The sequence below is a fragment of the Mercenaria mercenaria genome, chromosome 18 (genome assembly GCF_021730395.1).
Source record: "Mercenaria mercenaria strain notata chromosome 18, MADL_Memer_1, whole genome shotgun sequence".
NCBI lineage: Eukaryota > Metazoa > Mollusca > Bivalvia > Venerida > Veneridae > Mercenaria > Mercenaria mercenaria.
Genome location: NC_069378.1, coordinates 49,496,122 through 49,509,923, shown reverse-complemented (window position 1 = coordinate 49,509,923; position 13,802 = coordinate 49,496,122). Strand labels below are relative to the sequence as shown.

Sequence of the window (13,802 nt, the reverse complement as noted above, 5' to 3'; positions counted from 1 at the left end):
ATAGTTTATTACGTTTTTACACACTGCAGAAAAAAAAATGGCATGTACTCTTAAAATATGGAATAAATTCTTAAAACGAAGTGCTTGAAATGCAAACCAAATGGCTGTAATTTTTATGAAATATTGATATGTTAATAAATTTTCCGATCAAGTACATTTTTTTCACCGTCTTGAGATATAAAACACAGAATGAAAATTAAAACAAAATGGCCTTTCCCTCTAAGAAGACATTCGAATGTCTGGATAAAGAATTACATTTGCTTTGCAAATTCATTCGAATTTGACCAATTTTATCACTGTTTGATATAAACAAAACATACAAATGCAATAACTTATGGACATGTCACCATAACGCCCTTTTACGAACTTACTAACACAACAGCAATCTTACTGTATTCAAATGTATTAACGTCAGAGTTGAATGATAATAAATGCTGTTCTTTTGGAAGGACAGGTCTTCTTTTCCAGTAAATCCTAAGAGCAACTAACGATTCAGATCTTGGTCATATATCCGATGTTTAAGAATTTTTCCAAGAACACTAAATATAATTATAATAAAATTATGTATTTGTTTTATTTATCAATGACAAGTTTGTGAAAACAATAGAAACGGCTTATCCGTGTAAAGTTGCCCTTTGAATTATGATCAGTGCAATAACGATACCGCGAATGCCTTTGTTTTGCATTTTATTTCTTACTGCAAAGTCTCTTTTTTGCCCAAATATAATAATGTTAAATAAAGCATGATATCAATTGAATTATGATTTGTCAATACATGAACAATCTGTAGTGGTTGCAACAGTAATTTATAAATTATTGAATAAGCGATATATTACTTATTGCAGTGTTTAACGTAGTTCTGACTGCACCTTCGAAATGCTAGTCAAACCTAAATTAAAACAAGTATAAAATAAGATAACAATTTGGATTTATTGACATACGGTTACCTTTTGTATGACAAAATATTTTGAATCTATGTGTATATCTTGTAGCTAGAGTTTTCAAGAGCTGTTCTTATGAACTCGAAGTCACTACTTATCATGATCTGTTTGATTAATTCAAACATTAACAATATAGAAGAACATAATGGTCTTTATTGTAACATTTATATATATTTATCTACTTATTATTTCAGAAGAACTGAGGAGAACCGTTGGTGAGTCGTCTTACATTTTATAACTTTTAATGTCAATGATACTACTTTATGGTCATAAACAAGACAACTATTTATAAATAAAATCGTAAGAAATTATCTAAACTGTATTTTGATTTAATTTAGTACCTGAAACGTAATGATGAACATGTCTAACTTATTGTTTCCATTGTGTCAATACGACGGCCTAAATAAATCAATGGATGGCATAGCATTTTCTTTTTTAAAGTAAGTTTCTACCAATGTCTTAAATTGTAAAAACGAAGAAGATTTGTTAGTGCCATTTATGCTTACATGATACTGACATCATCTTGTATTCATAATATTCTATAAGACGTGAAATCTATATTACATACATAAACAGTCCAACAACATCAACACGGTTGTTTCTTACTAAAACCTGATAGGGTCTATGTGTAGAGCAATAACACTTTTTCTTTGGGATGAAACATTGTTACTTTTTCATGTAAAAATGCCTATCATCATAAATTAATTTGATCAAAATGCCTATAACTACGAATGAATGCATTCCTCGGAATAATACTTTCTTCATGCTCAAAATAAAATAATATAAAATAGAACTCGACGCCTGTTCGTTGAAATATGTAGAGCCCACGATTAACAACTATCAAGTATTGCGAGAAGCCGCGATTCTATTTTTAGACCTGGATAAGAGACAGCTATACTAAAAGGGAGAGAACTTACGGCGGTATGATGAAAGAAGTAAGTGGGCAAAATATCTTGCAGTAGTAAAACTGTCAGAATTTTGAACCGAAATATTATGCGACGAAGTAAGTTTGCTTTTTCTGAACATTTCATAAAATAAATGTACCAGTGTTTCGGCGCAATGCATATTTTTAGCAAAATTGCATTTAATGTTAGAAAACTGTACAGACAAAAGGTTTATGCAAGTTTTTGGGCTTGGACACTGCAGTGCTTAAGACTAAATGTCCTGATATTCTTTACATAATTTTGCCACACTCATTTGTAAATATGACATGTCTTGGTATGCTTTAAAGCTATATCATGTAAATATGTCAATTTAATTTACCAAAACTGATGTCAAATGTAAAACAATAATTCACATACCAATCAAAAATTCCTTTAGCACATATATTTTTGGTTTAAAATTCCTCCGTTATTGTAACAGCGAGCTATTTTGCTGACTTAATCCTTACAACATAACAATGTACGTCCTCCCCATTAAATATTACATAGGTGACACTTTTATACTTTTATGTGTACGCGGGCTTGATGATTAAAGAATTCATGATCAATTAGTAACAAGAGACATGATTGCTACAACCCTAATTGTAATACAATTGGTAAATTTCAATACAAAAAAACATTAACAAGGGAATTGAAACCTTTATCTCTCTGTAATATGAGATGAATCGGAACTTTCTTACTGCAATTTAAAACATAAATGTCAATATCAACTAGAAAAGAGGAGTCGGTTGCAAGCCAAACACAGTCCGCATTATTACTATATAATTGTATAACATATATAGGAATATGTGATGAAATATGATTGGCTGATATGTTTCACCTCCTATGATTGAAACATAAGATATTCTAATCCTGTGTCATTTTATACACTTTTTCAGTGCCAAACCATATAGTAAACACCATTCAAGAACGTAATTATGATTTAGTATTCTACGGTGTTATGTGCGGGACAGTAAAACGCATTAGCAAATTAGATCAGTGACGACATAAAAGTGTTATGGTTTAGGAGTATATCACCAAAACACAGAAATATTTTATAAATGAACAACATCGTTACCAATATTTTACCTGACCATTTCATGTTTTGCCGAACTGTCCCGTACTTAAAATATTCTGTAAAAGTTGCCCCCCGTTGAAAATGAACGCCATTTGTAAAGAATTAAAATAACTGTGTTCTACCTAGTTATGTGAAATTTCAACACTCGCATGCTATTACAAATCCAATAAAATGAACTTGTGTGACAGTTCCTTGAAAAGGGTGAGTTTTAACGGCATCGGACTGTCCGGAAATGGTGTCTCTTTAGGCAGTTTTTTCCTGAATTCAAAATTTATATACTGACACTTGTTTGGTAGAGTAATATACACGCTATCATTACAAAAACTACAAAACAAGTGTCAGTATACTGATAAAAACATTAAATTCCGGAAAAGGACTGCCTAAAGGTGCCCCACCTCCGGACAGTCAAACGCCTTTAAAAACTCACCATTTTCAAAGAACTGTTACACGCATTTGCAATAGCGGACAGTACGGCAGAACATGTAATGGTTAGGTAAAATATTGGTAACGATGTTTTTCGTTATCAAAAATGTCTGTGTTTTGGTGTTATACTCCTAAACCTTAAGTCATAATATTGTGTCGTCATACACAAGTTAAGCTCGTAATATTGGTTCAATTCTTATATAATACATTTGTTCATACATAGCTTGCTAGTTTTTTGATTGCTAGTGTATTAATGCTTCTCACAATTCTACTTAAAAAGGTTTCGTTGGTGACATAACAATTTCAACTGTAGCATCACATGAATGGCTTACTAAGCTGAACATGTACATGAAGTACTGAATATGTGAAATATTTTCGTTGTTAAACACGTTCACAATTATTGTATCTGTTTATAAATTATTGGCAGTCATTCTGATGTGAGTAATTAAATCACGAGTACTATACGCTTCATATCTCATTTCATTAATTTATAAAATGATAAAATATAGGAAATGTAAATAATTCCCTGATGATAAAAAAAAATCATCATGCCCTCTTTAGAATCTGAAAAGCCTCCTCTGCTTCTATAAATATATTTGCTGTTCACATTATATAACGTGATCCTTTTAAATATCACTGGGCGGACTAAATGACATAAAAGATGGTATGGTATGAATAAGGTGTCATGAGTATTGTTGTCCTATTTCTTTGGTTACATGACTAAAATAACTGGTGTCTAAATGTTTCTTATAATGTTTCTTTCATTTGAAGATGCGTCCTTGGTCATAATTCAATGTTTCATACTGTATTGGTTAGCAAACTTTATAACAGATATCTTGTGTATGCATAATTCATTTCCGACCGTTGTCTTCCGTTTCATAACAATGCCGTTTTTTATACGCCCGTTTGAAAAACGGGACGTATTATGGGAACGCCCCTGGCGGGCGGGCGGGCGGCGTCCACAGACTTTGTCCGGAGCATATCTTCTACATGCATGGAGGGATTTTGATGAAACTTGGCACAGTTGTTCACCATCATGAGACGGAGTGTCATGCGCAAGAACTAGGTCCCTAGGTCTAAGGTCAAGGTCACACTTAGAGGTCAAATGTCAAATTCAAGAATGACTTTGTCCGGAGCATATCTTCTTCATGCATGGAGGGATTTTGATGAAAGTTGGCACAGTTGTTCATCATCATGAGACGGAGTGTCATGCGCAAGAACCAGGTCCCTAGGTCTAAGGTCAAGGTCACACTTAGAGGTCAAAAGACACAAGAAAGAAAACTTTGTCCGGAGCATATCTTCTTCATGCATAGAGGGATTTTGATATAACTTGGCACAAATGTTCACCACCACGAGGCGGAGTGTCATGCGCAAGAACCAGGTCCCTAGGTCTAAGGTCAAGGTCACACTTAGAGGTCAAAGGATACAAGAATGAAAACCTTGTCCGGAGCATTTCTTCTTCATGCATAGAGGGATTTTGATATAACTTGGCACAAATGTTCACCACCACGAGACGGAGTGTCATGCGCAAGAACCAGGTCCCTAGGTCTAAGGTCAAGGTCACACTTAGAGGCCAAAGGTCAGATACAAGAATGACTTTGTCCGAAGCATTTCTTCTTCATGCATGGAGGGATTTTGATGTAACTTGGCACAATTATACACCATCATGAGACGAAGTGTCATGCGCAGTTCCCTGTTTAGAATTACTTCCCTTTGTTGTTACTATAAATAGCTTATATTGTAACTTTTTCATTACAAGTCGTAGGGAAAAATCGAGACCACTTTTCTGTAGTACAACATGCATGCTACATCCAATTATGAGGTGTATTTTGACCAATCTCTACCTGGTAAAGATTTTTGTGTGGACTTACATTTTTTTTTGGATTTTTTTTTTTTTTTTTTTTTTTTTTTTTTAAGATTACCTTCCCTTAGTTGTTACTATAAATAACTTATATTGTAACTTTTTCATAATTGACCGTAGGGAAAAAACAAGACCACTTTTCTGTGGTACAACATAGATGTTACTTTCAAATTTTAGGTGTATTTTAAGGTATCTCTACCTGGTAAGGAGTTTTTTTGTGGACTTAGAAAAACAAAAGACTTGCAGTGATTTCTAAACAACCACAAAATTAAAATTCCATTTGCAAATACAGGTGCTAGAGTAAAGAAATTTGCTGTGACGGGCGTATATTGTGACATTCTGGCACTCTTGTTTAGAAACATCTTCCTGAAAAATCGAACTATAATTCATTAGGTTTTCTATTTACATAAGAGTAAATTTTAAATGCAAAAACTAGTGCTGCTTAAAGTGCGTAAATGCTTCTGCGCTTTCATTTTAAAACAAGAACATTATTAAATGAAATATGTTGCAACCATAAATATGTAAGAAAATATGAGAATATTTTTAAAGCAATTGAGAGTGTAAAAATGAAAGTAATATGTGAATACTGAGGTGCAGCTTATCTGCGAAGATATAAAAAGGATATAATAAGATATAAAAAATGGAAACAGGTCGCTCAACTAGACAAAATGAAATTGATGAAAGCTCGGTTTGATTGTGCCTATTCATAGACATAGTAACTGTTATGAAATATCCACAGCTATGAAAGATTGGGTATTGGAACCACCAAAGCAAAAATGTTAAATCTGAAAAATTAAACTGTACCAAAAACACAGTATAAATGTCGTGCTGCACGATCTGAAAAGCTCGAAATATTACAGCTCTGATAAAATGTGCGTAGAAAGATGTTGCAACAAACACATCGTACACACTACGCTGCTGTAATGATAAAGAAAGACAAGCGGAATATGAACACGTCACTCAACAACAAGGAAAATGCTGCAGGTTCGGTTTAATTAAATAAATGCTACCCTGTATGCCTGCTAACCCGGGTAACAGCAAAACTCAACAATCTCAACTGGCTTGCTCTAAGCATGAAAACAATTGGCATAAACTGAAAAACTGGAATTGAGACAAAAGATCAAAAGTATTATAGCTAACATATCATAGAAACTGTCAAAAGTTACGATTAAAAATCAGGTACTATATCCCAGGGACTATTACACAACACGTGAATTTACGAAAGCTGGAGAATTGGACACTTGACCCCATTATTTTCAAAACAGAAACGCAAGAAATCAACAGTCCCATTATATTTCTTGTTGGTCCTTAAGTTCGTTCTTTTCGTAATACCGAGCATTAGCAGAAAATGCCAGACGTCAAAATGTTCTTATGGTCTTCCTTTCACGCTATACCTCACAGCACCCTACTCGAGTTTATTACATTATTTGACAGTCCAAACAATTTAACAGTCAAAAGTTTCACTGACCATTTCCTGAATAGCATATGTTTTCATATTTGTTATATTATTACAAGATGCTACACGTCCAGTATTAAGTGTTTACTTAATTACGTTTAAGACCATGGGTTTGGTTGACAATCGTACTTGTCTTCTTTTTGGCTTTTGGCATCATTCTATTAAAATTAATAGCAAAAAAGCAAACAATAAAAAAAATAGTATATCATAATTTATTGATTTAAATTATGTTCCAACTATGTTAATAACTATTGAATAAATTAGGTTGTAGGATTGAATCCCTCGGACCTGTTTCATAAACAAAAACTCTATCAGGCACAGCACCGTGTCTCCAACTGTTAACTGTACCAAGGGTCAAATGCAACCATCATAAAAATGTCTATACAGTGAAAACTACATTCAAAATTTGGGGTTAACATTGACAAAAGTGCATCATCGACTTTGCATTTAGTCTCAATTGTTTTAACATTTATGTACGCATAATATATGTTATAAGTGTATAAATTTTATATAACGGCAGTATCGATAAGACATGCAACAGGTGAATTTAAATTTCAAAGAAGAACAAATATAGGAAAATGCTTCTCTGCGGTTGAGAAAACCTTCTTTCAGCTGTTTCTTTTCCAAAGGAGGCCACGCTTTGATATAAACTCCGCGTGAACTTACTCAATCCGATTAAAGACTGAAGTCGTGTAACACGTACCCGGGCCACAGAAAAACAGCTACTGTGTGTATATAAAGGGGTTTGTCCCCTTATGTGGTACAAACCGTATTACAAACAGTCAACATAACGTGACTTTAAGGGAGTTTTTAAAAGTGGCATGTGAGATAATGTTTTGATATGTCATTGAACTAATGCAAGTTGATCGCGATAAAATACAACATCCGGAAAGAAGGTTTGTTGTGTTGTGTGTGTGTGTGTGGGGGGGGGGGGGGGGGGGGGGACTCATTCGAATATACCTTTTAACTGATGAATAAAACTGAAAATTTGCGCATGTATAAAACGATTACCTTACTATATTTCATTTTTGGGGTCTTTTTACCTGTCAGAGATACATTATTCTATTTTATAAATTAATGAGATAAAAACAAGTATGATTGCTAAAAGATTTCTTATAGTGTGGCGACTTTGATCCAACATATTTATATCAAACTGCATTTCACTAGTGTGAGGATATACTGTGTTAGTCTGTCGTATGACTGTAGACAAAATATTTATAAGTGTAATGTTACATGTTTCTAAGTCAACAAAGTACATTACAATTTGGACAGGCTACCTCATTAGTATATGTTAATCTTACTTCTGCATTATAAACGATAAACGTATGTACCATTACTACGACTTTACGTAATACCCCAGTCACACATACGGCGCGGGTATTTTTTTTCCAGCTTGGACCCTAAAAGGAGGCATAACCAATTATAATTATACATTTCTGTAAGAATAACACAGAAATCAAACATTTACAGTGTGACTAACACAGTTGATACCTTTTCTATATGTTTTAAGGACTATGTGAATGGTTTTACAAATAAGTTCTTGCCAAAACTCACTGAATCAGTTTGTTTTTATTTTGTTTTTATAATTAGTAAGGGATGAGTGTCTTATTTTTAATTTTGATTGTTCTACATTAATCTGAAGGCGTACCCATTTAACGGCAGAAGAATAAGGAATATTTAAGACATAACGTGCACCCAAGTGGAAAAACATATCTTCTGAAACACAGTTAGAAGGCTTCGGCACATGCGCAACTTTGTGCCCCTAGTGAAACTCCAAAAGGTAGAGGTGAGGGGAAAGTAATAAATCACTTGACCAATGAGACCAAACGGAGTTGGACACACAAATGCTTTGACATTGCACGAATCCCATTGGAATAATTTCTTAACAGATCAGGCTAGCTTAAGTTTTTGTGTTAGAGGTTCATTTCAGTCAAAAATGATAACAGACGGACAAAAAATGATCCCAATATGACCACTCTTAAAAGTGTTATTTGTTGCGCTTTGATTGATCAAGAAATTTTGTGTTTGGAAGGTCAGTGTTTTCAGTTTCTTTCTTTCAATCAATTCACAGCCAATTAATATACAAACAGGGAACATTGGGGTTGCAATACAACAGAAATTATCTTTATATCTACACTACTTATTTGAAAAGCTAACTTTCTATTTTTATTTTAAATTGAATATATGCATTTTGATAGAATATCTGACTCTCATACTAAGGAAGTTACGTTCAAAATGATTTAGGCCCCGATACAATTAAATTTAATGTGATGGATCAGTCAGGATCTGTGAACAAACTTTTTTTTTTAAAGAAAGCACTTTGCTTTGGCTCTACATCTGAAATATTGAATTAAACAACTGATAACACATAGTTTGAAAACTTTATCTGAAACAATATTTCTATGTTTAATCCAAATACTTTTAATTGAAACCCCGTGCACGTCTTACAAGTCGGGCTCTGTTCTTTTTACTGTATTCTGTATTGAACAATCGTAGAACGTGCCTACTTCATCACCTACCGGCACATCGAAGGCCAAGTGTGGCATTAGCACAGACACTCCAGATTTAAAACAACTGTTGAACAACATCATAATTCCTGGAGTTTGAGTCATCAGCTACATGTATTACGAACGCATGAACTCCGATCAATATCACTTTGACGAATTAAAACAGCGATAAAACATGTTTTGCCGTTATCATTCCGGACCGCGTAATCAGAATAAAAATGTTTTTTTTTCGGAGATTTTTACGTACTTGCGGGCAGGTGATTTTTTTTCTTTTTCTTGGAAATGAAATCATTGATGCGGTAGTTCCGACGAACGACAAATCAATTTGGTATATATGGCCTAAACGTAGTTATCCGTGCTGTTGCGTACCTCGTCGTAGCCGAATGTAGTTATCCGAGGCTGCTCGAACTTAGGCATTGTTCAACGTAGTTTACCGCAGACCCGTCCGTGCGCTGGGCAAGTTGCAAGGCGCAGTAAAACGTAATTCAACGTAGTACCTCGTACCTATCCGTACTTATTCGCGTCCTGTATTGTTTTGTTTGTTTCCTGTTTCTCACCATTTTCCCGTACTAAGACGTACTGCTCCGTAGTTATAAACCCACAGACTAATCCTATCCGCACCGTACCTCAACGCACGGACATATCCGTATGTGTGACTGTAGCTTAAAGGTGGAACAATTGCGGTATGGTAAATGTGTATTTTACCGAATGTGACCAATGGGAAAACTGCATTGTGACACCACATTAATACATTTGCTTTAGGGTTTCCGAAAAGTATAACCTATAACTAATTTGGATGTACGACTGCTTACAGACGTCGCGTGGTCATTCTTTTGTGATACACTGGACGTTAGTCATAAGACACTTTCATGATGATGCATGCTAGTATTAATATATGCCGAAAGTTGAAAAGTTTATTTATAAAATCAGTTGCAGTAATGCAAAACTGAATCAGTGAAAACAATGTTAAAGAAGGACAAATAAAAATGTACTTATATGATATAAATAGCAAATTAGCAGTTTCCATTTTGGTATGTACTACATTGATGCGTTCGAGGTACGCACCCCTTAACATTTAAAACACGAATATATTTAGCTGATTTTTATTTTACACTATGACCATAGACCTTTAGGATGATAGGTCAATAATAACCCTGTAAGCCTTTTTCATGATTTGTGTGATTAAATTATGTTCTGATGTCAATTTTCTTTCAATCTAAATATATTCATATGTCAGATATAAATACAATTTGATTAACGTACGAAATAAATTACGACTTAGTGCTTTTCATTTGAGTATTTTTTTTATTAGTTTGCAAAAATACACAGAATGATACACACATCATGCCGTTACAAAGAATAAAACGGCTTTGTTAAATTTATAGAAGCATTTCACTTAAAATGTCACACCCATGCCTTTATATAAATCACGTTGTTAAAAATATCGCATTTTTATTAGATATATGAAAACATTTTGGTTCAACAAGTTCCTGCGCATCTGAGCTCTGAACCAGTCCGCGCGTAAACCGTTGTTTATCGCAAATTCTAACGCAACCGAAATCATTTTCCTAGCTGATTACTGTGTATTTTTGTATATCAATAGGCCTACATTTTCCTGACGTCACAATTATTACGTCAATCGCGCAGGAAAAGAAATCAACACAAAATAGAAAATAGGCAAATACTAGCATTTGATGGATGTCGTCAAGGGTGTACTTTAAAGTCCTTCGTAACGTGTTAAAATCGAAATAATATATCTATTTTAGTGATTTGCTCTTCATTGTTTGTCGTTCTGGTGCGTATTATTATATCACTCGAGCTACGCCCCCGTGATATTAATCCTGATTTCTTAAATATTGGGAAACTGACTACTAACTTCTTTGTTTAACTTGCAACCCAATCTAGCTATGTCAGAATGTGCAATTTATTTAATGGTACATCACCATGAATAATTCCACTCAATTATTCGTTCTGAGATCACGAACATTTTAATCTAAATACACAAGTGCATGGATACTTTTTTGTAACTAACCAATATTATAACACATTAATCACGGTATTGCGACAAATATGCAAAATGTATTTCCATTTACCGATTACCTCCCTTTTAATTGCGATAACTGATTATTTTTTCAGGAAAATGATATATTCGATCGCGGATAATGTCACAAAAGTGTAATTAGTGTTGTTTCAAGGGTTTTGCATTGAAAAATGAATATTATATTTCAAACATTTTATGGTAATTTTGATAAAGGAAGAAGGACCGATATATGTTTATAATCCACAATGAATATTTTTGTCTTTTTCTGAAATATATTATTTATTTACATTATTCAAATTTTGTATTTCTATAAAGATAAATTACATTTAACAATTTTGTCATGATTCATTAAAAGATAGAACTACTTAGAGCATTTTTATCAAAATAACGGAAGTCGTTGCGCATGATTAAACTTGAGAGTAAACCTGCTTTTAATACTATAAATAGAAAGATATTAATATGCTTAATACAAAAAATGGTGATGCTATGTATTTATCTCATATTTGTCTTATTGGGTTTAATATTGTCAGTTCATACTTCGTGAACAAAGAAACTAAGGAAAATAGAACAGATAAAAAAAAGTTGTAAAATCATCGTAGTATTATTTTTCTTGGTATTAAATAATTAGCTTATTTGTTCATGGGTTTTATTTTACTCCTAGGTGCTGATATTATAAAATTTCGCCACAATCATAAATTTGCTGCTACTTACCTACCTCGTATGTACCAGTATGGAAGTCTATAGCTTGAGTGATTATTTAACTATGCTGCGGACACGAATCATGACAGAACATTTTGATATTTGAACTCCATTTGTGACATTGACCTTTGACTTAAATATACGATTAATGCACTCTGCGTATCAGCTCATCGCAATATACCTATATGCAAAGTTCAAAGTCAATAAAAACATGTAACATGGATAATTATTCAGTTAGGTTCCGAATACAAAATACGAGAGACTTTAAGCTCAGTTTTGATTTGGACTATTGCCCTAACGACCTGATCTATGCGCTCTGCGCATCAATTTATCGCCACATATCTATACGCCAAGCCTAGAGTCAATTTCTTGAATACCAATCAAGTTATAATCCAGGCACGAATTATGACGGGCGAATATACAGGCAGTCACACGCACGCGTCATAAAATAATACGACCGTTTTTCCATCTGAATCTGTCGATTGCATTGCAATATTACTTTTTATATATACCAAATTGTATCTATGACATCACTTAGTGAGCTCATTACTTAAGTCTATGTTAATATGGTAATACTGCTAAGAAAACCATGAAGTTGAACGCAAGTGAACAAGAACTTGTCGAACACAAAATGCATCCTCCGCCCCTCTGATGCATTCAGTAAACTGTTTTATATTTCAGGTAATCGTCCGGAAATCGTTTAACTGTTCCGGTTTCCTGATAACTGTGATCTTAACCGTTTATCAACTGATCTCGAAATCGTTCGGGGTCATCTACTTGTTCTGCCTAATCTTCCTACAAAATTTCGTAATCCTAGACCCAAACGTTCATATGCTATTGTCCGGAAACGGTTTAAATGTCCCGGGTCACTGTGATCTTAACCTTTGATCTACTAATCTCAAAATAAAAAGTGGTCATTTGCTGGTCATGGTCAACCCTTCTATCAAATTTCATGATCCTTGACCCAGATGTTTTTTAGCTATCGCCTGGGAACCGTTCACTCTTCCGGGTCACCTACTAATCACAAGATCAATAATTGTCATCTACTTGTCATAACCAACATCTCTATAAAGTTTCATGGTCCGAGGTCAAAGCGTTCTCAAATTATCGCCCGGAAACCGTTTACATGTTCCAGGTCACTGTGACCTTGACTTTTGACCTACTTTTCTCAAAATCAATAGGTGTCATTTACTAGTCATGGTCAACATTCTAAATGTTGTGATCCTAGGCTCAAGCGTTCTGAATTGTTTGCCGGGAAACCATTCAGCTGTTCCGGGCTACTTTTACATTGTCCTTTGAGTTATAGATCTCAAAATTAATAGGGTCATCTGCTGATCATGTCCAAACCCCTTATCAACTTCCTGATCCTAGGCCTAAGCGTTTCTGAGTAACCGTCCGGAAACGGTTTAAGTGTTCCTGGTCACTGTGACCTTGACCTTTACACTGATCTCAAAATCAATAAACCAGTACGGTTATCTGCTGGTCACAACAAATTTTCTTATTAACTTTCATGATCCTAGGTCCAAGCGTTCTTTAGTTATCATATGGAATCCGATTTGTCTACAGAACGACCGTCAGACCGAACGACATCTGCAAATGAAGTTGCTCGTTATATGTGAATCAGCATGACTTCAGATTTTGATAATAGTGAACTAAGGCCTGGACATGCAGGCACCCGTTCCCGTACATCGCATTCTCTTCAATAGCAACTATAAATGTCGAAATGTTCAACATATCAGCTTATCAATAGCCACTGAGAAAATATTTTCACTCTTTGTGACATCTTCTCGGCCCAGGACACATGTCAAGTTGCTTATACAGTACATAGATTGTAATTCTTCAATCTTACAAATGAGTTATGTTAAAAAAATCACAA

General features: G+C 34.2%; 1 long non-coding RNA gene across 1 annotated transcript in view; it reads left to right on the top strand.

Moving 5' to 3' along the window:
• Positions 1 to 13,802, top strand: part of LOC123539480 (uncharacterized) — a 69,207-nt gene that overhangs the window by 37,799 nt on the left and 17,606 nt on the right. Inside the window, exon 3 of the long non-coding RNA XR_008368301.1 lies at positions 1,136 to 1,156. This is a non-coding gene — a long non-coding RNA (uncharacterized LOC123539480). The remainder of the gene's footprint in view (positions 1 to 1,135; positions 1,157 to 13,802) is intronic.